This window comes from Ornithodoros turicata, unplaced genomic scaffold (assembly GCF_037126465.1).
Source record: "Ornithodoros turicata isolate Travis unplaced genomic scaffold, ASM3712646v1 Chromosome34, whole genome shotgun sequence".
NCBI lineage: Eukaryota > Metazoa > Arthropoda > Arachnida > Ixodida > Argasidae > Ornithodoros > Ornithodoros turicata.
In genome coordinates, this window is record NW_026999361.1 from 1142732 (window position 1) to 1168182 (window position 25451).

Genomic DNA, 25451 nt, shown 5'->3' on the forward strand with positions numbered 1-25451 from the left:
TTGCACGTTTACGCTTTCTCAAAGTTGAATTAGTTTGAAATTATAGGTGATTCGTTTTATTTTATAGGTGTGGACTAAAAACGCGTGTATGCGGTATTTGGGCAAAAGTGAATACCTGATGAACTTTGCACGACTGCGCTTGCTATCGTTGAATTAGTTTGAAATTATAGGTGATACTTTTTATTTTGCAGGTGTGGAATAACAACGCGTGTATGTGGTATTTGTGCAAAAGTGAATACCTGACTAACTTTGCACGACTGCGCTTGCTATCGTTGAATTAGTTTGAAATTATAGGTGATACTTTTTATTTTGTAGGTGTGGAATAAAAACGCATGTATGTGGAATTTGGGAGAAGAGTGTATCCCTGAGCTATTTTGCACGTTTACGCTTTCTAAAGTTGGATTATTTTCAAATTATAGGTGATTCGTTTTATTTTGTAGGTGTGGACTAAAAACGCGTGTATGCGGTATTTGGGCAAAAGTGAATACCTGATGAACTTTGCACGACTGCGCTTGCTATCGTTGAATTAGTTTGAAATTATAGGTGATACTTTTTATTTTGTAGGTGTGGAATAAAAACGCGTGTATGTGGTATTTGGTACAAGAGTGTATCCCTGAGCTATTTTGCAGGTTTACGCTTTCTAAAGTTGGATTATTTTCAAATTATAGGTGTTTCTTTTTGTTTTGTAGGTGTGGACTAAAAACGCGTGTATGTGGTATTTGGGACAAAAGTGTATCCCTGATCTATTTTGCACGTTTACGCTTTCTAAAGTTGAATTAGTTTGAAATTATAGGTGATTCGTTTTATTTTGTAGGTGTGGAGTAAAAACGCGTGTATGCGGTATTTGGGCAAAAGTGAATACCTGATGAACTTTGCACGACTGCGCTTGCTATCGTTGAATCAGTTTGAAATTATAGGTGATTCGTTTTATTTTGTTGGTGTGGACTAAAAACGCGTGTATGCGGTATTTGAGCAAAAGTGAATACCTGATGAACTTTGCACGACTGCGCTTGCTATCGTTGGATTAGTTTGAAATTATAGGTGATACTTTTTATTTTGTAGGTGTGGAATAAAAACGCGTGTATGTGGTATTTGTGCAAAAGTGAATACCTGACTAACTTTGCACGACTGCGCTTGCTATCGTCGAATTAGTTTGAAATTATAGGTGATGCTTTTTAATTTGTAGGTGTGGAATAAAAACGCGTGTATGTGGAATTTGGGAGAAGAGTGTATCCCTGAGCTATTTTGCACGTTTACGCTTTCTAAAGTTGGATTATTTTCAAATTATAGGTGTTTCTTTTTGTTTTGTATGTGTGGACTAAAAACGCGTGTATGTGGTATTTGGGGCAAAAGTGTATCCCTGATCTATTTTGCACGTTTACCCTTTCTAAAGTTGAATTAGTTTGAAATTATAGGTGATTCGTTTTATTTTGTAGGTGTGGACTAAAAACGCGTGTATGCGGTATTTGGGCAAAAGTGAATACCTGATGAACTTTGCACGACTGCGCTTGCTATCGTTGAATTAGTTTGAAATTATAGGTGATACTTTTTATTTTGTAGGTGTGGACTAAAAACACGTGTATGTGGTATTTGTGCAGTAGGGAATACCTGATGAACTTTGCACGCCTGCGCTTGCTATCGTTGAATTATTTTCAAATTATAGGTGTTTCTTGTTTCTTTTGTAGGTGTGGACTAAAAACGCGTGTATGTGGTATTTGGGACAAGAGTGTATCCCTGAGCTATTTTGCACGTTTACGCTTTCTAAAGTTGAATTAGTTTGAAATTATAGGTGATTCGTTTTATTTTGTAGGTGTGGACTAAAAACGCGTGTATGCGGTATTTGGGCAAAAGTAAATACCTGATGAACTTTGCACGACTGCGCTTGCTATCGTTGAATTAGTTTGAAATTATAGGTGATTCGTTTTATTTTGTAGGTGTGGACTAAAAACGCGTGTATGCGGTATTTGAGCAAAAGTGAATACCTGATGAACTTTGCACGACTGCGCTTGCTATCGTTGAATTAGTTTGAAATTATAGGTGATACTTTTTATTTTGTAGGTGTGGAATAAAAACGCGTGTATGTGGTATTTGTGCAAAAGTGAATACCTGACTAACTTTGCACGACTGCGCTTGCTATCGTCGAATTAGTTTGAAATTATAGGTGATGCTTTTTAATTTGTAGGTGTGGAATAAAAACGCGTGTATGTGGAATTTGGGAGAAGAGTGTATCCCTGAGCTATTTTGCACGTTTACGCTTTCTAAAGTTGGATTATTTTCAAATTATAGGTGTTTCTTTTTGTTTTGTATGTGTGGACTAAAAACGCGTGTATGTGGTATTTGGGGCAAAAGTGTATCCCTGATCTATTTTGCACGTTTACCCTTTCTAAAGTTGAATTAGTTTGAAATTATAGGTGATTCGTTTTATTTTGTAGGTGTGGACTAAAAACGCGTGTATGCGGTATTTGGGCAAAAGTGAATACCTGATGAACTTTGCACGACTGCGCTTGCTATCGTTGAATTAGTTTGAAATTATAGGTGATACTTTTTATTTTGTAGGTGTGGACTAAAAACACGTGTATGTGGTATTTGTGCAGTAGGGAATACCTGATGAACTTTGCACGCCTGCGCTTGCTATCGTTGAATTATTTTCAAATTATAGGTGTTTCTTGTTTCTTTTGTAGGTGTGGACTAAAAACGCGTGTATGTGGTATTTGGGACAAGAGTGTATCCCTGAGCTATTTTGCACGTTTACGCTTTCTAAAGTTGAATTAGTTTGAAATTATAGGTGATTCGTTTTATTTTGTAGGTGTGGACTAAAAACGCGTGTATGCGGTATTTGGGCAAAAGTAAATACCTGATGAACTTTGCACGACTGCGCTTGCTATCGTTGAATTAGTTTGAAATTATAGGTGTTTCTTTTTTGTTTTGTAGGTGTGGACTAAAACGCGTGTATGTGGTATTTGGGACAAGAGTGTATCCCTGATCTATTTTGCACGTTTACGCTTTCTCAAAGTTGAATTAGTTTGAAATTATAGGTGATTCGTTTTATTTTGTAGGTGTGGACTAAAAACGCGTGTATGCGGTATTTGGGCAAAAGTGAATACCTGATGAACTTTGCACGACTGCGCTTCCTATCGTTGAATTAGTTTGAAATTATAGGTGATACTTTTTATTTTGTAGGTGTGGAATAACAACGCGTGTATGTGGTATTTGTGCAAAAGTGAATACCTGACTAACTTTGCACGACTGCGCTTGCTATCGTTGAATTAGTTTGAAATTATAGGTGATACTTTTTATTTTGTAGGTGTGGAATAAAAACGCGTGTATGTGGAATTTGGGAGAAGAGTGTATCCCTGAGCTATTTTGCACGTTTACGCTTTCTAAAGTTGGATTATTTTCAAATTATAGGGGTTTCTTTTTGTTTTGTATGTGTGGACTAAAAACGCGTGTATGTGGTATTTGGGGCAAAAGTGTATCCCTGATCTATTTTGCACGTTTACGCTTTCTAAAGTTGAATTAGTTTGAAATTATAGGTGATTCGTTTTATTTTGTAGGTGTGGACTAAAAACGCGTGTATGCGGTATTTGGGCAAAAGTGAATACCTGATGAACTTTGCACGACTGCGCTTCCTATCGTTGAATTAGTTTGAAATTATAGGTGATACTTTTTATTTTGTAGGTGTGGAATAACAACGCGTGTATGTGGTATTTGTGCAAAAGTGAATACCTGACTAACTTTGCACGACTGCGCTTGCTATCGTTGAATTAGTTTGATATTATAGGTGATACTTTTTATTTTGTAGGTGTGGAATAAAAACGCGTGTATGTGGTATTTGGGACAAGAGTGTATCCCTGAGCTATTTTGCACGTTTACGCTTTCTAAAGTTGGATTATTTTCAAATTATAGGTGTTTCTTTTTGTTTTGTAGGTGTGGACTAAAAACGCGAGTATGTGGTATTTGGGACAAGAGTGTATCCCTGAGCTATTTTGCACGTTTACGCTTTCTAAAGTTGAATTAGTTTGAAATTATAGGTGATTCGTTTTATTTTGTAGGTGTGGACTAAAAACGCGTGTATGCGGTATTTGGGCAAAAGTAAATACCTGATGAACTTTGCACGACTGCGCTTGCTATCGTTGAATTAGTTTGAAATTATAGGTGATACTTTTTATTTTGTAGGTGTGGAATAAAAACGCGTGTATGTGGTATTTGGGACAAGAGTGTATCCCTGAGCTATTTTGCACGTTTACGCTTTCTAAAGTTGGATTATTTTCAAATTATAGGTGTTTCTTTTTACTTTGTAGGTGTGGAATAAAAACGCGTGTATGTGGTATTTGTGCAAAAGGGAATACCTGATGAACTTTGCACGACTGCGCTTGCTATCGTTGAATTAGTTTGAAATTATAGGTGATACTTTTTATTTTGTAGGTGTGGAATAAAAACGCGTGTATGTGGTATTTGGTACAAGAGTGTATCCCTGAGCTATTTTGCAGGTTTACGCTTTCTAAAGTTGGATTATTTTCAAATTATAGGGGTTTCTTTTTGTTTTGTATGTGTGGACTAAAAACGCGTGTATGTGGTATTTGGGGCAAAAGTGTATCCCTGATCTATTTTGCACGTTTACGCTTTCTAAAGTTGAATTAGTTTGAAATTCTAGGTGATTATTTTTATTCTGTAGGTGTGGACTAGAAACGCGTGTATGTGGCATTTGGGACAAGGTTGTATCCCTGATCTATTTTGCACGCTTACGCTTTCTAATGTTGAATTATTTTCAAATTATAGGTGTTTCTTTTTATTCTATACGTGCGGAATAAACACGCGTGTGTGCGGTTTTGGGCAAAAGTGAATACCTGATTAACTTTGCACGACTGCGCTATTTGTTGCGACTATTCGTTGAATTATTTTGAAATTATAGGCGATTCTTTTTGTTTTGTAGGTGTGAAATAAAAACGCGTGTATGTGGTATTTGGAACAAGAGTCTATCCCTGATCTATTTTGCACGTTTACGCTTTTTAAAGTTGATTTATTTTTAAATTATAGGTGTTTCTTTTTGTTTTATACGTGTGAACTAAACGCGCGTGTATGCGGTATTTGGGCAAAAGTGAATACCTGATGAACTTTGCCCGATTGCGATTTCTATCGTTGAATTAGTTTGAAGGAATTCATGGGTGAGGTGACATTGATATAGTCGTAGCTGTTTTGGACAGGGAATCGGGTAGTGAAAAACGTCCAGGATGACCAACATATAAAACGTACTGCAAAACTGCTGTGTCGACCATTTGTCACGATGGCAATCACGTAAACATCATGTGAACGTCTCTTGCTTTCCTCGGCCTCAGCCTGCGAAGAACCGCTAATGTTATGTTTGATAAGAGCCGCGAAAAGTGGTTCAGCAAGGTAAAACTGTGCCGGGAACACCGTCACATGAGGGAGGTGTTTAATTAAATCACAGTGAAAGATAGCAAAGGAGTGTTACAGCAGATCTCGTCCACCAACACATCAGTGTATTGTATAAATAGTCTTCTTGTCAATGGACAACTGACATTTTCCTCCCGTCTATACTTAGCAATGTTGACCCAGAGCTTGCATGGTTTCTGGATGCCACAAAACATTTCTCGCCAAGATGGTGGTGGTGGTGATGATGGTGGGGTTGACTGCTTTGAGGCGACAGGCCTAAAGGACTCACTATGACCCCAGCAGCGCCCTCGGACACTCCCACCACCACGATCACGTCCAGCATCGTCATCGCCACTTCGATCATTCCCGTCATCTCTCATCGTCATCACTGATCATTGTCACCACTCATATTAGACCCCTAGCTATGGGGTAGCGTTCCACTCCTAGAGTGGAAAATCTCCCCACTTCATCATCACAATATATATGTTGTTGTTGTTCGCCAAGATGGTGCACTGTGACTCAAGGACTGTGACTCAGCGGGGCAGTTACAGTTCAGTGTCATTACCACATGAGGCGAGTTGACTCTCTCAGATGCTGTCACTGCAGTGCCGTAGAAGACCCAGAGTATATTCTTTGTCATTGCCCACACTATCAAGCTCTCCAAACTCCCATTTTCGGATCTCTCAATAATGTGAACTCCTGCCCCTCTCTCTAAAATTGCTTGGCCTATGGCTAAATCCAGCCCACGAATGCCTGCCCTCAAAGCTCATTTTGCAATTTTGGACTCCATGGGACATTATTTCCTTCCTCACACCACAAGCAGCTATGGGATAGAGTATTGCCCCAGACAATGAAACTTCCTGTCCATCTCAAAATAAAGTTGATGAACAGCATCTGCAACTTCTGCGAGGTGGTTTAATCCACTCTTATAACTACATGTTATGTGTAACCTAGGAATGCTGGTATGTGGGTGGAGTGGCTAGTTTGCCACGGTACCACAAATAGGAACACAAATGGCTGCTAAATCTGCTACAGAATCTGGGCCAAGACGATGAGCACTTGGAATCATCACAGTTTTTAGTACCATGCAGAGGAAGATAGAGTAGAGTACCCTCAAATTTTGTACTACTTTTTCTGAATTAGTTGTAATTATGCTGCAGCTACATAGGCAGCAGTTAAAATGCTACTCGAAATTGCCAAAACTTCATACTAGCACTCAATTCTTTTTACATACCTTGGTTTGTGATGTGATGAATGTTTCGGTGACTTCCATAGGCCCGGTTTCACAAACTCTGGTTAACTGAACCAAGATCAAGGGTTGCCAATTCTTGAACTTAACAGACACTTCTTTTTTTCCATCGGTGATGTGGTGAATATTTCAGTAATAATAACTCTTTTAGTAAAGCAGATAGTTTAATGACCGTTCATCTTAGTTCAGATGCTGAAAAGGTTGGTGAAACTGGGTCATTATGTAGCCTTTGTGTTCTGGTTCTGTGCAATGGTTTTTCAAGGGATTCAAACTACAAAAAAGGTAAATACTGAAAAAATTTCTTGGCATACCTACCTACATACATGTCCCGGACAGCACGTAAGAAACTCAACAGAATATAAATGTCATCATGACGTTGGTAGACAGACTGATACCGAAACAAATCGGATGGGGAAGGCTGGGTTCCACGAATGGGCACTTGTTCGCTGCCTCCTCTTGAAATAAAAGTAGGATCGAAAGTCGCGTGCCCTTTCAGAGACTACCGTAATCCGCTCAAGACCGTGCCTTTTAGACGCGAACTCGTCCCCCCTAGCTTTGACTGTAGCTCAACTGTACTAAATTGGTGGCTCTGTTGAACAGTAGAATGTCATTTGTTTTTATGAAGAACAGTATGATGTCATTTGTACCGTTTCCAGACCCTTTCCAAGGCACTTTGTACAAGGGTTTTGTATGCCAGCTGTGTACGCTCTGTGAAAGGTAGTTTTCGTGTCCACTTCAAGAAGACAATTTTTTAAGAGGCTTAGAGGATGCGTAACTAATGTGTGATTCCCACTAAATATCAGAAGAGAGGTGCACACCTAAATACCTGAAACCCTCAACTCAATTAATTGTAGGATCAAAATTACATCGGAATATGTTGAGGTTTGTCTCGTTCACAAAAGGTATCTTTGCACAATCTGCAAAGTTCATCGGTAGTTGCCATGGCCTACACCAATCATAAACACTGCAAACCACTCATTGAGCATAGTCGGTCCGCGGTACGGAAAGTGAAACGCGTCATTGCCCATTGTGAACATGGCCATGCAACAGTGCTTGCGGTGGGGGGGGGGGCGGATATGTTTAATGCAAAGTAAGAAAAAAGAGAAGGGAAAGGTTAGCCACGATGTGGGCTTGCTATTCCCTAATGCTTTCGGGCAAACAAAAGAAGACACAAACAGCTGGGATACAGAAAATTATGAAAAAATACAGAAGAAACAGCTCCTTCACTAATCGTTGCGCATAGGACGCATCAGAGAATGCCCAGGAGTTTAGATTCCCGAAGGAATCGTGTCAGCGCAGACGTGACTTCAGCGTGCTGGGTAGGGCCAAGTAGCACCGCGAGGGAAAGCTCTCGGTAGCCTAGATGAGCAAGGCGGCGCCGGACACTCGATCGGTGATCTTCGTACCGCTGGCATGCAATGAGAATGTGTGGCACATCTACGTTGCACGTTGGGCAAAGAGGTGATGGGTGCTGATTCATCTATATATCGCCCTATATCTATATATCGCCCCAGCCGACGTTGAATTTTTGTTCAAGGGCGAAAAAAGTATCTGGAAGTGTGAAAAATGCGTTCGTCGAAGTGGGTATTCCCAGTCAACAGGCCTAATCGAGCAAGTAAGTGCCGAAAGGCAGTCTTCAGGCAGCCAAGCCAGCGGTGCCGATGGTGATGTTTTGAGCGTCCTGTTTAGCGAAATCGACCTCTTGATAACTGGGCAAATGAAACTGGAGACCGAGAATAGGGAGCTGCGCCAAGAAGTTAAGCGACTGTCGGACACCATCTTATCATTGACTGCATTCAAGTCTTCTGGACACGTTAGCAAGGTACTACAAGTAGATACGACGTATGCATCTGTCGCTGGAGCCGTGTCGGTCCCGAGTATGTCGAAAACTGCAATCACTACGGTTTCGGGCAGCGGAAAATCTCTTCAGGATGCCGTCAAGGTACTCATTTTACGCGCTTCGCAGAGGACGCAACGCAATGTGCTTGATGATGAAGGTTTCCAGTTGGTGGAAAGAAAGCGTAAACCACCAAGAATTGGGAAACAGAAGGATACCAAGGTGGAGATAATTCAGCAAAGAATGTCGTCGAAATCATTGTTCGTTTCCCGGTTCCATCCATCTACATCTGTAGAAGGTATCAGGGATCTTCTCATGCCAGCTTTGAAGGAGCAGGGAAAGCGACTAAACGTAAAGAAGTTGAAAAGAAGGTACAATACATATGCCTCCTTCTTTGTTGAAGTCGATGCTGACAGTTTTGATGTGGTGAATAGTCATGAGTTGTGGCCTGAAGGCTGTACATTCAAACCTTTCTTTGGAAAATTGGATCCTTCGAAGGTGATGTCTGACGAACCTGCTTCTGTCGAACCCCTCTTTGTGAACACCGAGTTAGACAATATTCACTTGACAATGATGTCAATACCAGCGATAAATAATTACGTTTCGCTTGAGGATCTGCATCTGCAACTGGAAGAAAAACGTTCCGTCTTTTCTGTTTTGCATGTCAACGCTCAAAGCCTGTGCAGTAAAGCCGAAGAATTAGATGCCTTGTTGGACGCCTCCGCGCACCTTCTTGATATAATTACTATATCTGAAACATGGTTTTCCTGCGTCTGTCCTGAGGTGCCTCTCGAGGGCTATCAATGTGTCACACAATCCCGTATGGTGCGAAGAGGAGGTGGCGTTGCTTTGTACTTGAAATATGGCATCCTATATAGCAGGGTTGATGCTATGTGTGTGCTAAATGATGACGTGGAAATTCTGGTATTAGAGTGTCAGAATATTTTTATTTCGGTTGTGTATCGACCCCCAAGCGGTGATACGTCACATTTTATTGAACATTTGAACAATTTGTTGCCATACGCGTTGCAACAGAAGAAGTCCATTGTGGTTACGGGTGATTTGAATACTGATTTATTAGCAGAGAGCCGGAGATTCTTATGACCTAACTGATATCGTACTTTCGAACGACTGTCGAAATGTAATTAATCTTCCTACTCGTGTAACGTCCAGTTCCGCGTCTATTTTAGATCTTTTCGTTTTAAGCACAGATCTCACTGTGATAAAGGCAGGTGTCTTAAATGCATCATTTAGTGATCATCTTCCAATCTTCTGCATGATGGAAGGGAACCTTTCACGCCACGTTCCCATTGCAGATTTCTTGTACCGCAGGTTTTACAACTCCAGCTTACTACAGTTTTATCACTGTTTAGAGCACGCTCCACTTTCTGAAGTCCTCAGGCAGCATACTTCTACTGAAGCCTATGACGCATTTATGAATGTTTTTCAAACAGCCTATGACACATGTTTCCCTCTTACTCGTTTTCGGAGGCGGAAGCGTAGAACACGCAAACCGTGGATTTCGATTGATATCCTTAGACTGTTAAAGAGGCGGAACCGCCTTTTAGCCCGGGCTTTAAAAACAGGAAATGTGATTGCTTTCCACGAGTACAAGACCTTTAAGCGTGAAGTAAAAAAAACGTATAAACAAAGCAAAGTACGAATATTTCGTAGCGAGTTTTGATTCTGTTAAAATGGACTCCCGTCACACGTGGCGATTAGTAAACCAGCCCAAGCAGCACAATGTACTGAAAGTCGAGTGCAATAGGGGTGGACGGGTAGGTGAAAGGCCTTGAACAGACTCGTGAATCTACAGAACATTGATAAGACACATACCGTCCACCCCTATTGCACTCGACTTTCGGTACATTGTGCTGCTTGGGAGGCGTTGAGAAGGAAGGTCGGTAAATCAGAGCCAATAGTAATATCTCATCATGGTGAGCTGTTAACGGGAGTAGCGTTGGCGAACGAAATGAATGAGCATTTTTGAAGTCGGGCCTGACTGAAGATGCCGACAATTCACATCGTGACTACCTTCCTGATACTTTACCTAATTCAATGTTCTTAACTCCTGTTACTCAATATGAGCTCACACGGGTAATTCTTAGTTTGAAGGATTCAACAGCGGCAGGCTACGACGGTATTAAGCCGCGACCTGTGAAGTTCGCTGCAGGTTTGATATCCTGTGCACTAGCACACATATGTAATCTTGTTTTCTCCACCGGAATATTTTCTGATAGTTTAAAGCTTGCTAGAGTCACTCCGCTAAGTAAAGGAACTGATGTGAAGAGCCTCTTAAATTACAGACCCATTTCCGTGCTTCCTCTGTTCTCCAAGGTAATCGAAAAGGTATTGCAGGCACGGCTTACTTCTTTTTTGAGTGGACATAATGTGTTAAGCTATATGCAGTACGTCTTCCAGAAAGGGATGTCAACTGATATGGCACTTCTTCGGGTGAAAGAGGATATTATGAGCGCATTCGAAGTTGGTCACATTACAGTAGGCTTATTTCTTGACATACAGAAGGCTTTTGACAGCTTACATCACGCTGTGTTATTGGACAAGCTGTCCCGCTACGACATTAGAGGCGTTGCGTTGAATCTTTTTGCAAGCTACTTGTCCGGCCGTAAACAGTATGTTGCTGCTAATAATGTAAATTCGAATGTAATGCCTGTAATATCCGGCGTTCCTCAGGGGTCAATACTTGGGCCTACACTTTTTTTACTCTTTATCGATGATATTGTCACTATCTCAAACGTTGCTAGTTTTATTCTGTATGCCGACGATACCGGTATTTTCCTTTCAAGTTCCAATGTTAGCCACCTAGAAGACCAAATGAACCTCGTCATGGGAAATCTTTCACTTTGGCTTGCTCCGAATCAGCTGAGATTAAATGTAGGTAAAACAAAATACATTTTGTTCAGAACACGATAACAATAACACACAGAATAAGTTGTTTTAAATTTTTGGGCGTGCTATTTGATGAACACCTCAGCTGGACTGAACATGTTCGTTATTTAAGAAGAGAAACTGCGAAAGCAGCTGGTATGATATGCAGAGTCCGCGACACCCTTCCTAGCAAAGTCAAGCGTATGCTATATTTTTCTTTAATTCATTCCAAAGTGTATTATTGCCTGTTGGTATGGGGGTACGGTAGCATTCACTCATTTATTTAGCCTGTTGAGAGTGCGGAAAAAAGCCGTTCGTGCAGTCGATAGTGATGGGCACTTTGTCAGTTCTGGACCACTGTTTAAAAAAATATAATATTCTTACTGTGACGCAGCTTTTTACCTACAAGTTGTTAGTGATGATCTTTTGTGGAGTGTCTGAAAATCGAGAATCTTTTTTTTTTCATCTTTCAGTTTGAGTGCTCACTCTGTGCCTTATCTTCTCCGACATTCATATAAATTACGAGTTCCCACTGGCCGTACAAACTACTCTCATGATACGATAAAAGTGTTAGTAGCTAAGTATTACAATGAATATTGTAACCAATTTTTTAATGTTTCTCTCGCTGTGTTCAAGAAAAACATAATGCGGATGTTGATGCAATGATCACATTTCTCTTTTTTATTCCCTCCTTGTGCATTTTTAATTGTTCATTTTATTTTTTATTTTTTATAACTGCGTTTTGCTTTGTGTTACTTTGCGTGTAACCTTGTGATATTGTCCTGGTGTTCTCGCCTAGACAGGGATTTGGTTCCCTTTTGCGTAGCACCAGGAAAAAAAACAATAAATAAACAATAAACAAATAAACAATCTTAAATAGGAGGACAGGAGTTCGGGCCACATTCAGCTGCAGCCGATGAAGCAGCGATTCCTCGATGCGCGGGATGTGGCCAGGTACAGCATATGTAAATAAAGGGTCAATGGATTTAAGGAAGGCGTTGGTTCGTATAGCTTCTTGCTGAAAGAACTGTGTGCGGTTGGCAGTGAAGCGGCGGATTTTCAGCTGGCACATAGAGTGCGCAAGGGGAAAGACAGTTGGTTGCTCAGCGTCCTGGGCTTGCCGAGCAAGAGCGTCAGCACGATCATTGCCTGAAATTCCGACATGGCTCGGAATCCATTGGAACACCACTTCGTGTCCCAGTGATACAAGTTCAGAGAGCAGGGCGATGATCGTGGTGTAGGTGTCACTGATGACTGCGGCAGAGTAAGAGGCCAGCGCCTCCAGAGCCACTTTACTGTCGGTGAGGATCGACCAGGCCCTGGGCGCACACGAGGAGACATGTCTCAAAGCGGCCAGTAGTGCGAATGCCTCGGCCTCAGCAGATGACATAAGAGGGAGCTTGAAGCCGTGCTCAGCTCCATCCTCTGGGATGCAGAAGGCAGCAGACGACCCAACTAGAGAAACTGAAGCATCGGTGTATATTTGGGTTCGATGCCGGTGGTGACTGTAGATGTGGAACAAGGTCAGTTGGCCGGCAACAACTGTTGGCACAACCTTCTTTTTCCTAAGGCCCGGAATTGACGTTTCTACAGTGGGGTAGTGAAGTGTCCACATGGGTGGCGCAAAGTAGGTCCGGGCGGAGGTTGAGGTTGAGTTGATGTTCGTAAGCGGCAAATAGCTTGACCGAATGCAGATGCGGGATAACGTTGCGCAATGTCACAGAGGTAATGGGCTGGATGGCGGGCAAGATAACGTGTGTACGCGTGTAATGCGGCACTATCGCGAATAATAAGCACCGATGGCTCGCGTGCCTCCGCCAAAACAGAGAAGGTTTCCGTTGTCTTTGGCACTCCCAAACAGAGACGGAGACTTGTGGCATGAATATTGAGCAGCTCCCGCTCGTGAGTGTTGGAGAGCCCATAAAGGACAGGCAGGCTATAGCGCATAACGCCAAGCAACAGGGAGAAGTGCACACGATGGAGGTCAGCACAGGACGGGCCCCATGTGGATCCACAGAGGTGCCGGAGCACATTACAGTAGATGCGGGCGCTAGCAGAAAGGGAGTTGATCTGCCGCGACCATGTCAGTCCCCTATCAATGATGATGCCTAGATACCGATAATGCGAAACGTAGTTCAGTCTAGAGCCAGCTAGCAGTAGGGGGTACTTGGTGAAGGAGCGGCGCGTGAATGCCATAGCTACTGTCTTAGCCGGCGAGACAGACAACCCACGGTCAGCAAGATGCGCCACAAGAAGGTCTAAGGCATGTTGCAGACGACGCTGAATGGTATCACCGCGCGCTGCAGAGGTCCATATGCAAATGTCATCGGCATAGATAGTGATATGGGTATGCTTGGGCAGAAGAGAAGGGAGATGTGCCAGGATGACATTGAACAGAAGCGGGCAGAGGACGCTCCCCTGTGGAACCCCACGATGCACAAAGTAGTTGGCACAGTCACCATCTGCTGTGCGTGCGAACAGAGACCTGTCAGAGATGAAGGCTTGCAACCAGGTAAGGGTACAGCCGCCCACACCAGCTTCTTGAAGCGACGCGACTACAACATTATGGAGAAGACTGTCGTATGCTTTCGCTACATCCAGGCAGACAGCGGCCGTTAGGAGCCCATCAGACTTTGCTTGCTGGATGGAGGAGACGAGATCGATAACATTGTCAATCGCGGACCGCGCTTGCCGGAAACCAGCCATAGCTTCAGGAAAGAATCGGGTGCTCTCAAAATATCAGTTCAATCGTGCGGATACCATCCGTTCCATAACCTTCCCGACACAGCTGGTGAGGGCAATTGGGCGGAAAGCATCAATGGCGTGTGGAGACTTGCCTGGCTTCAGGAGCGGCACTATCATTGCATTCTTCCATTCTGCTGGGAAAACACCATCCCGCCAACAATTATTGTAGAGCCTAAGGAGTGCGTGTCGGCCATGGAGGAGTAGATTTTTGAGGGCCTTGTACGTAATACAGTCAGGCCCAGGAAAGGTGTGAGGGGGTGATTTCCTTAGGGCAGCCTCCAACTCCATGAAGGAGAACGGAACATCCAGACATTGCTCGTGCGAGGATTCCAGGACGATCGGAATGGCACGAGCTGACGATCCCTGCGACATCGAAGCTGTCGTTAGACGGGCACAGTAATCGTTGGCAACGTCGATTTCCGAGCGTGAGGTTGCTAGCGCGAGTGCTTGAAAAGGGCGCCGTTGAGCAACAGGTGTTGAGAGTGCCCTGAGTATGCTCCATATTCTGGAACGTGGCGTCCGCGGAGACAAAGAGCTCGCAAAGCGCCGCCAGAGGTTTCTTGCAAGGGTGGCCAGGTGCTCTGTATGGCCTTCTGAATGCGTCGTGCTTCAGCGATGTGACACGGGAGACCGGAACGACGAGCTTTCCGTTCAGCCCGACGACGAATAGCACGCAACCGTTCATACTCTGCATCAATAGCTGAGAAGGCGATGGGGACACGGCGCGCCGTTGTGGTGCGAGTCACCGCATCGGTTACGACTTCAGCAGAGGAGGAAGAAGTCAGATGCTCTAGCTGCTGGTCTCTGAAGGCCCACTCAAGGGTGGACCGTAAGGCGTTCCAGTCGGAGCTCTTGATGCAGCGTGTAATTGGAGAGCGCTGCGCACCACGAATGTTAATCAGCACAGGGCTTGCTTGCGGCTTTGCATTTCTCACTAGTTTCTTTTATCACTTGGTTATGAGATGACTAATGCTTTGCCAATTCAACAGGAACATAATTATATTTGGAACAACTTGTTTGCAAAGCATATGTACTCGTATGCACTTCCTTTAATCGCTTCAGGAGTATTTCTCCCGTAACATATCTCAGCAGATGCAGCATGTCATGTAGGTAACGCAATTTTGGCACAGTATTTGCTTGATATATCCAACAAGCAGAGATATCAAATCTTTGTGCCAAAATGGTGTGCCACGTGTCCGTGTAAAGACGAGTCTCTTAGATGGAATAGGTATAGCACCTTGATGTTGAATGCAAGAAGTTAATGTTTGACAACATATATGTCATGGGTTAAATAGAGCAGTATATCATACACATCAGAAGAATGCCAACACTTCAGTGCTTTAAATTTACCTGTTATTCCAATGTTTACTCTCCCTTCATTGGAATTATGTATATCAGAATCATTTTTGTATTATTGAATTTTAATTTGGCAATCCTTTCACATGTCTTGTGATAAACAGGTTAGCAATGTAAGCAGTGTTTATGTGCCTCTCCAACCTGCATCTTTATGCAAAAATACTCCAAAAGCCGGGAGACGACATAACTAGACAAAAAAGTAGAGAACTCCGACTTAACATAACAAAATAAGAACGTTTACTCAGACGTTTCGTCCGTCATGCGACGGACATCATCAGTGCCAAACTGAATGAGAGATTGCACAACCGGTCGCTGTTTAAGGAGATGGGAGTATTGTTCGGGGAGGGCCACGGTTTTTGTTACAAACCGAGGGGTCACCGCGTATGTGCCAAGACTCTAGAAGCTTCCTGTGTTCCTTTTGCCATCTGTGTTCTCTCTTGTTATGTTAAGTTGGAGTTCTCTACTTTTTTGTCTGCATTTTTGTGTCTGAGGCTGTTTTTGTGACAAGAGGGCAAGGGTGCCGGCAACATGGCACATGTTCACAAAAATGCAGAACCAGAGAGACACACACAAAAATTTACAGCATAACACAGTCCCAATCATTTTGTCGTGTCCTTTTTGCTGTGTCGTCTGTTCTACATTTGTTAATTTTTTTCGTGTGTAGTTTCTGGATTTTAAGCCCAAGAGCAGTTGCTGTAGAGGATAGTGAGAACATGCGAAGCATACATTTTCTCGTTCTCACAGTATGCTGTACGCAGCGTGAAATACAACTCAAAAGGAATTTCATGAGAGACAACTTGTCACCAAGATTAGTGTGGGAACATCGCAAAGGAAAAATAATTCTAAACCATAATGGATTCCTGTCCTACTTAATGGTACAGTATCAGATAAAAGTTATTCAAATAATATTAAAGAAGTAACCGTGCAAATTATCAGTCAAACAGTGAAGCTGGCTGCAGTACACTACAATGTGTCACATGTAACAATATCAGTGTTTCCAAAACTGACACATAAACCTTAGGGAGGCCGCAATAGTCAAAGCGGGGGTTACACCACTTGGCGAAAAGAGAAAGCAGATGAAGTGAACGCAATATGCGACAGAACCAAGGAAACTATATTGTTACAACTGCAATATATTGAAGTTGTTTTACAAAAATAGAAGTTCAGTTCAGCGCACAAACACTCGGGAACCGAGCTAACGTGCTTTCCGTCAGGTCCGTCGCATTATTTCTCACTGTATCATGACGAGACCCCCGAACCTACAGCATACGTCACTTGCGCACAGTAGTGTAACATGTATATTATTGTATATGTGTCAGGGCGCACACATGCACAGGCGAGGAAAGATATCAGCTGCCGCACACACAGCCATATCCCGAAAGCTATGCCCATCTTCGTTGATGCACCCACGAACCCACAGGAAGACCGCCGAGGCTTTCCCACTCGGATTAAGTACCTGTACCATGAACTGTAAACAGTTTGGTGTACACTCTAGAAAACGAGAACAGCTGATTGCCGATGTCATGGGCGCGGCCATGCGAGCCGACAAGGACAGTTCAACAGAGGAGCAATTTTAGGTGAACGCGAATGTGGCGCTAGTGGTGGGCGCAACAATTTGCACTTCAAACGACGTAAAACACCAAAAAGTGAGCAGCGAGGATCCTTGCTTGCTCATTTGTCATTATTTGGGCCTGTAATCCACATCAGGGTTCAGAAAGGCTGCTAAATGCCGATGGCCGGCACAAGAAAAACGTGTTTGCAATTGTTTTCGTCCCGTTGCGGTTCCAGAGAATATACCTCTTTTGCTGCTTCTTTCCTCTCTTTTCTTTCTTTTTTTCTTTATCGTTTTTTACTGTAGTCGGTTCGTTCCGGAGCCCTAGCCTGGAAAGCTGCTCCTGTTTAGTTTCGGTATAAATCGGAATGTGGAGGCAGGGGGAACAGTCCACCGCTCCTCCAGTTTTCACGGTGGCTCTGCCCCTTCAGTTTCTGCTGCTCTAGTGCGAGTTCTTTCGCCTCAAGGTAATCATAACGCGAGATGGCCTTCCCCATCTGCATTATAACGTTCACCGTCATCAGATCACTTGGACGAGTCATTGCTAGGGGATCCTATTTTTGTATATGCCGCACTTCTTAATCGCTAACTCCATGTCCCGCAGTGCTCTACTTCAGGTTAGGTTAGGTTAGGTTGGGTTAGGTTAGGTTAGGACTCGCTCCTCCTTGCCGTGAAGGACTTCCGACGCCCTTACGGATAAGGGAAGTAGAATAGCACGAGCGAGGTATCTCCGTATTGGAAAAGCTGAAACGGTGCACTACAAACAAATGTCACCTCTGTGGATAATAATTTGAAGCATGCAGATATGAAGGATTCATCTCATATCTAAAATGAACATGAAGGAAGGTTGTCAGCAATTCTGCTCTTTCTGTTTCTCGAAAGAAAGAAAAACACCTTCATAAAAAAAATTACATCTTAGTGAATTATGGAAATTAGAATGTCAAAATACCTTGCAGAAAAGAGTTTCCTCCGCTCGCATACCGTAACTGCGAAACTAATGTACAGGTAGTCCTAGTTGTTTTATTTTAAAAATTCTGTATTAAAAAGGGGGATATATTTATTAGACGAAAAGGGAAAAAAAACGGGGTAAGGTCAGCCAAACCGGACGTCAGCTTGCTATTCCAGAAATAAGAAATAATAAATAAATAAAAAGAAAACCTAAGAATTAAAGAAAGAAAGAAATAGGAAGGAATAAGAAATAAATAAAGAAAGAAAATTAAGAAATAATACATAAAAAAGAAAAAGAATTAGGAAATAATGAAAAACTAACAAATAATGAAAGAAGGATGAGGTAGATTAAAGACAAACATGACAAAATGATGTCTAACAAACGGTGAAAGAATGATGAGATGGATCACAGAAGATGACATTAAAAGGAAAGCATGAGGTTAATGCGTTGAGGGTGAGAGTGGGGCACAGAAGAATGAGATTGCACGACTGAGTTCACAGGCTGTTCATCAGACCTGAATTTCTCAAGAAAGTCAGAACTGCTTTGGTCACAGACCGCTGTGTGTGATCTCGTACTGGGCCGAGCAGAGTGGCCACAGAAAAGTCCGTGCACCGCAGCTCGAGTAGGCGTCGTCTCAGCGTGGCTCGAGGGGTGTCGAATCTGTGACAGTCGAGGAGAAAGTGTGGCACATCAGCTTCAACAGCGCAAGTGGGGCATTTGGGCGACAGGAGAAGACCCATTTTACAGAGAAGTAGAGGTGTCCTGGCGGTATTAAGGCGTAGTCGGTGCAGAATGGACGTTTCTTGACGCGAGCCGTGGTGTGTGGCAACGAAATCCATCTACGGGTCGATAGACCGGAGATGGTCGTTCAGTCGGACAGCGTCCTCTTGAAACTGCCGAGTGCCGTTATGACGGAGTCGCTGTGTCTGTAAAAAGGGCTACGACCACGAAGTATGCCTTTGTGGCACGTTCCCGTCTATTTGTGTGTGTGTGCGTTTCAGCTTGGACAAATTTTTATAAAAGAGCCAGGAGAGCACGTCATTTTCACAGTTGAGTTCTACGGTCAAGCGCATATCTTTTCCAAGAAATACTATAATGACTAATAAGGATGACTAATTAATGAAATCCATTAATTAACTCTTTAATTAGGACGTCTTGAACAAAACCCAGATACCGATATGGAGACTGTCCTAGTTAAAATCCACACCGCGTTTAAAAATTTTGAAACACACACGTGTATTAAAATATCCATCCCTGAATTTTGACATGCAAATGGGCCAAAACCGAAACCGTGGCAACCACGTTTGGGGTAGTGGTCTTCACAGTACGGGATCTGTATATACTTTTGTATGTCAACTGCGCTCGCAACTATATTGTCTTGGCTCAGAAACCGTATGTTTCTGGAACGTAGAGAGAGGAAAAAGGAATCATGAAACACGAGTATACATACATCATATAATTATACATCATATAATATGAGTAATCATAAAAAATCAAGTACTCTTCTCCTTAGGGAAGCGAGAGTACTCCGTTCCTTTGCCACACGCTGTGAAATTGAACCGCTGTTTTTATACCAGCTATTTATTGACTCTATGTTGCACTAGTATCAGCGCGCTGAGGGGTTGAGCCGTTGAGCTGGAATTGGAATTCGAATTGGAAATGAAGCAAAAATAATAATAAATAATAATAAAAGGAACAAGAATGAAAAAGTGTTGAGCTATCTGAGCTGATCGAGATCGGTTCACTCTTGAAATAGTTGTACCGAATACTAGCGTCGCCTTCGAACTCAGCTAAAATTGTCCCTCTGTTGAACGTTGAACTGTCCTTCTCGGCTCGCATGGCCGCGCCCATGAAATCAGCAATCAGCTGTTCTCGTTTTGTGGAGTGTGCACCATACTGTTTGCAGTTCAAGCTACAGGTGCTTAATACGAGTGGGAGAGCTTCGGCAGTCTTCCCATAGATTCGTGGGTGCATCAACGAAGATGGACATAGCTTTCGGGATGGCTGTGAGTGCGACAGCCGATATCTTTCCTCGTCTGTGCATGTGTGTTAATAATTGGGAGTTTACGTCGCGAAACAATTGAGATCACCCTCTGTGCATGTGTGTGTGCGCGCTCTTGTTTAGGAAGCTTGTACTATGCCCTGATACATATACAGTAATATGAATGTTATACTAGTGCGCGCAAGTAACGTCTGATGCAGGTCCAGGGTCTCGTCATCATACAGTGAGGAATACTGCGACCAACTGCGACACACTTGATTGCAAGCATTGCTGCGAGATAGCTTGTTTCCCGACTGAACTTGCATTTTTGTAAAACAACTTCAATATAATGCAGTTGTAGCGAGATAGCTTCCTTGGTTTTGTGGCATATTGCGCTCACTTCTTCTGCTTTCTTTTGGGCCCCGCTTGGGCTATCGCGGCCTCAATGGGGTCCTGGCACATGGTTTGGGAAACACTGAGGCATACTATATATTGTTACATGCGACATATTGTAGTGTACTGAAGCCAGCTTCACTGTTGTATTGTTTCTTCGCATGGTTGTTTCTTCAACGTTATTTGAATGAGGAATGCGGAGAATGACGAAATGTATGCCTTGCATGTTCTCGATGTTCTCTAATTGCTGACCCCCGCTGTTGGGCTAAAATCCAGCAACTACAAAAAGATTAACAAACGTAGAACAGGAGACAGAAACGCGGACACAATGACATGATTGAGATCATGATATGCTGTCAATTTTTTTCTGTGTCTCTGGTTCTATATTTTATGAACATGTGCCACATTGCCAGCACCCTTTCCCTCTTGCTACGAAGAGAGCCTCTCAGTAATAAAAATGCAGGTTGTCAAATGCACGTAAACAGTGCTTACAAGTTTTGCGGTCCTCACTCATCTAATGTTTATGCCAGAAAATGCTCCCCTAGTTCACATGGCATACTGAATATGAGCGTGGTCCACAGCCACAAACTACATTTTAAATTAGCAGACATGAAATTACCCTTCATAAGTGCACCATGCAAGCTCATTAATTATGATGCTAACTGCTCATGAAATAACATGGGCTGGGGTGAAAGACACTGGCATCACATGTTGCGTCACTAGCAGTGACGTACTCACCAGGGCCGGTGCTAGGGTTGCGCGGGACCTGAGGCAAAGGTACATCGCGGGGCCTGTTTCATACAAGCAGTAATGAAAAGATAAGAAATAATAAGACTTTCGCAGTGGGAGGTTTTAGCAGTACGGGAAATGGCAGCAGGAGAGAAGGGTGCGAAATCCTTTATATAGCTTGCAGGCTTGGTGGATTTTTCTTAAAAGTGGGACTTTTTCTCATCACATGACGGAATGGCACATAGCACATTCTTCTCTCATTTCTGTTTCAGTCGAACATCCCGCGTGCGATTAAGTGCATACTTGATATTTAAAAAAAAAGTAATCCGTGGTTGAGGGCTTTGTGCGCGGGGCCTAAGGCGGTCGCCTTACCCTATCGCCGGCCCTGGTACTCAGTCAGCAGTGACGTCACTAGCAGTGATTTTTCACTGAAGCCTGCACCTCAACGATGTTTTTTTTTTATTGCGTGTTAGCGCCGCGAAGCAACTGTGGCTATGAGCGACGTACAGATGTGGACAGACGGAGAGAGGATAGCAGGAAGGAGTGGGGGACAGTGGGGTTAGTATGCGTCCTCGGCCGACTTCAGGGGGAACTGTGCCGACATTCGTCTGGAAAGTCTTCGGAAAACCCAGGGAAAACCTCAGACAGCACAGCCGGCGGTAGGATTCGAACCCACCGCCTCCCAGTCTAGAGCACGACCTTGGTTACCACCAACGAGCGGACGCCTTAGCCCACTCGGCCATGCCGCTGGTCCTCAACGATGTAATCCACATCTTGATTGCAGAAAAAGTAAGCACATGTTTGTTATTACTTGGTATACAGTTGAGACTTGTTAATGTGATGACGGTCGTTCTCGTGGATTTTGGCAATAAAACCATTTTAGAATAAAGAACACCTCTTAATGTGTAAGCTATGAAAAGTAGTAAATTGAGTGAGACATAGTGAGGCATTTTAAAATACCTTTTTTCCTTCATCTTTTCAATGTTGACATACACCTGCTGGTGTAAATGTCAATCTGGGCTATTACAGCAAAACAAAAAAAAAGCCAGGGATGTAGCTTGACTTTCTTAAATATCACTTGATTATCTCACTTCAAAGGCGCAACGTTGGGGAGATGTGATACGTCACTTTGCCGGCTTGCGCTGGGGATGTAGTGTGCGGGACCTTCTTGCACTCCACAAAGCGCTTGTTCGTGGCTCAGTAGCCTACAGCCTTCCTGCGTTGCACGGACTATCACGGACATCCGAACACAAGCTCCGTTGCGCCTTGGCGCGCAGCTTGCGGACCTGTCTTGGCGTCCCGCGTTGCGCTGAGACGAGGATGGTGGTAGCCGAAGCCAGGGAACTCCCAATTGGCGTACTCCGCCAGAGAGAAACTTTCTGCCACTATTTGCGATTGCGCGCTCACCATCGCCGTCACCCACTGGTACAGAAGCTTCGTAAGCGGAACCACAGCAAAATCGCGCAGTGTGCGCAAGAACTAACGGACCATATGCCTGCCTTCACTGTTGCCCCAACCGCTTCTTCAGTAGCACCATGGACACTGCCGAAACCATCCATCTCGTCTCACATCCCGGGAATCAAGGGGTCGAAGAGCCAAACCCCTGCTCCAGTCCTCAAGCAGGCTACTCTGGAGTGGATGGACGCTGCCTACGGAAACCAAACCGCCGTATATACGGACGGTTCCTCTACTACTGGCGGCTTATCTGCGGCATTTGTAATTCCAGAGGAATCAATTTCACGTGGGTTCCGCCTATCGCACCGCACCTCGGCCACCTTTGCGGAGTTGTATGCCATCCTGTTATTCCTAAAGTCTATTTTGGATCACCACCCCCGCCTCTGGGTGGTTTGCACAGATTCGCGAGCAGCGCTGCAATGCATAGACAACATGGGCATCCGTGGCTCCTTGGCTCCGGTGGTAGTGAACATCTTGACGACGCTCAAGGTTTTAGAAGACAGGGGCCACCGGCTGACCCTCCAATGGGTTCCTAGCCACATTGGCATAAGAGGCAATGAAGTAGCGGATCGGGCAGCTGCCCCTTTACCTCTCTCGTACGTCGTTTACGACTTAGCGTCGCATTCACCCCTGCACTCCGGTATAGGCTGGGCCACAGCAACACGGCGCTGTGTACAACTTGTGGTGTCCCGGCAGCAATCCGACACATTTTAGAAGACTGCATCCAGTACGCATGCGAGCGACGGGCCTTTAAATGTCAACTTGAAATGCTCGATCAGAGGCCATTCAACGTCTGCAAAGTTCTCGGCCCATGGAGTAACCCTGGACATCAGTGCCGTGCACTTGGCGCTTTTCTTTCCTTTCTGAGGGCCACCGGCCTCCTTCACGAACTGTAGGGATTTCCTTCCCTCGTCCTCTCATATGAACCTCTTTGGAATGGGGTAGGGTCCTGCACTCAACGCAGTTAAACATCCCACATCATCATCATCATCCATTCATCTATCTTGTTGTTGTTGTTGTTTCTTAAATATCACTGAAAAACATTTTGTGCATTTTTTAGACGATGCATATATAGAATGCACATCATCATTTTGTTTTCTTGAACAATGAGGCGCATTAAACTGTGACAAAATATGAAGTTGTCCCTTACGAGCTTCCTTCTGACATATACATATACATTAGTTGTGCGCTTTCCTTGCCTGGTGGTAGAAGGGAAGCACGGGTCTGCCATCCCAAAGGGCATGTAGAACGAGAATAAATCTGGTGACGTGGTGAGAACTCGAGAACGGAGCACATTTTGGGACAAGTTTACGATAAATTTCTGGCAAATTAGCATTCTTGAAGGAGCCCCAGATTATTTATGCTTGTAAACTGCTGCATGGGGATTAGCTTCACATAAAAATATCAAGCTAATCTATATTCATTGTTTAACCAAGCATTTGAGAATATCAAGCACTTGCCAAAAATTGCTTTTTTTTTTAGATAGTATATTCACATATAGGTCGTCTAAAAGAAATTTTCCCTTATTTGTATAACCAGCCCTCTCCTATAACATATTGAAAATGTTCAGGCTTATTTTTCTTTAAACATTTTGTCACCATAATGTGCTGTTTGTCGGTTGCGGTCATCTAGGAAGCAAAAAAAAAGATGCCTGCCTGAAATGGCTGTCTCCGGCGAGAATCGACACTCTGCTTTTCCATTTTGAGAACCTACAGGTGTATTTGTTCTTACGCAAGAAAAATGTTTCGTCAGCTGATTCATATCCCATCTGTATGACGCTATAGCACACTTTGAACAAATTTAGCACTCTTCTGTTCTGCCCAGTTCTACAGATTAGTTGCATTCGCTGCTTCATAAGAGCTTTGTCAACATTTAAACATTTATGATTGTTTTCACATACCTGAAGTCATCTGGAAAGTGAACAAATCTCATCATTTCAAGGACAGACCCTCTCCTATAGCATCTTCAGAATCTGCTGGCACGTGTTTTCTGTAGATCTTATTGCATCAGCTGACTATATTGGCTCAGATCATGTCAGAATGCGGCATAAAAGCTTTTGGAAACAATTTATTATGATCTCGTGTGCCCTTCAACCACAACAGAAAAAAAGCCCACAGTCCTTTTCTCAGTGAAAATAGGTGTTTTTGCTGCATTAACAGAAGGTGGCTCAAAGTAATAGTACCTCCTTGTGGCCTGGGTGGAGCATGCCTCACTGTGCTTTTTTGTCCAGTATTTTTTTCTCCGACCGTATGGTTTTGGCAGTGAGCCACAATGTATGCAGTCTTCAAGCTTTCTTTCACCCGGAAGAACAGCTTCCAGCCCTGCAGGCATCCGAATATCTGCACGCAATAGGGGGCTGCAATCTAGCCCTATAGGTGCCAACGTTTTAAATGGTACTGCAAACACAGTCATAGTACCCTTTATCACAGCACACAGCATTTATGTCAAAGTCATGCTTGTGGAGGCAAAGCCATGCTTGCCAAAGCCGAAGAGGCAAAGTGATGCTTATGGAGGGTTTTATTATGCCCTGCTGCTCAGTATATGACTTCTGCTTTTAGCTGGAACAAACCAATAAAAAGATTGCGAGGAAAGAAATATGCCGCCTTCGGTCGCCATCGACCAAGCAAGATAAGTCAATAAAGGTGGTTGTTATTCACTGTGCTATGTGAGTGTGTTTATGTTAAGTCAACTGTTTGGATCTGATAGTAGCAGCTAGCTTCCTTGTAGTGTAACATGTATGTGACCGCATGGAGGACAAAGAGGAGGAATTAGCTAGCCTGGGGTAGGAGCTCTCACAGTGGCATACCTGGTCAAAAAGAAACTATGGGTCATACATCACATAAAACACAAATACCAGTACATTTTCAGCAACCACTGGATAATTTCTAGTAGGTGCGGTGCATATAGCGTGTCCATGGACTG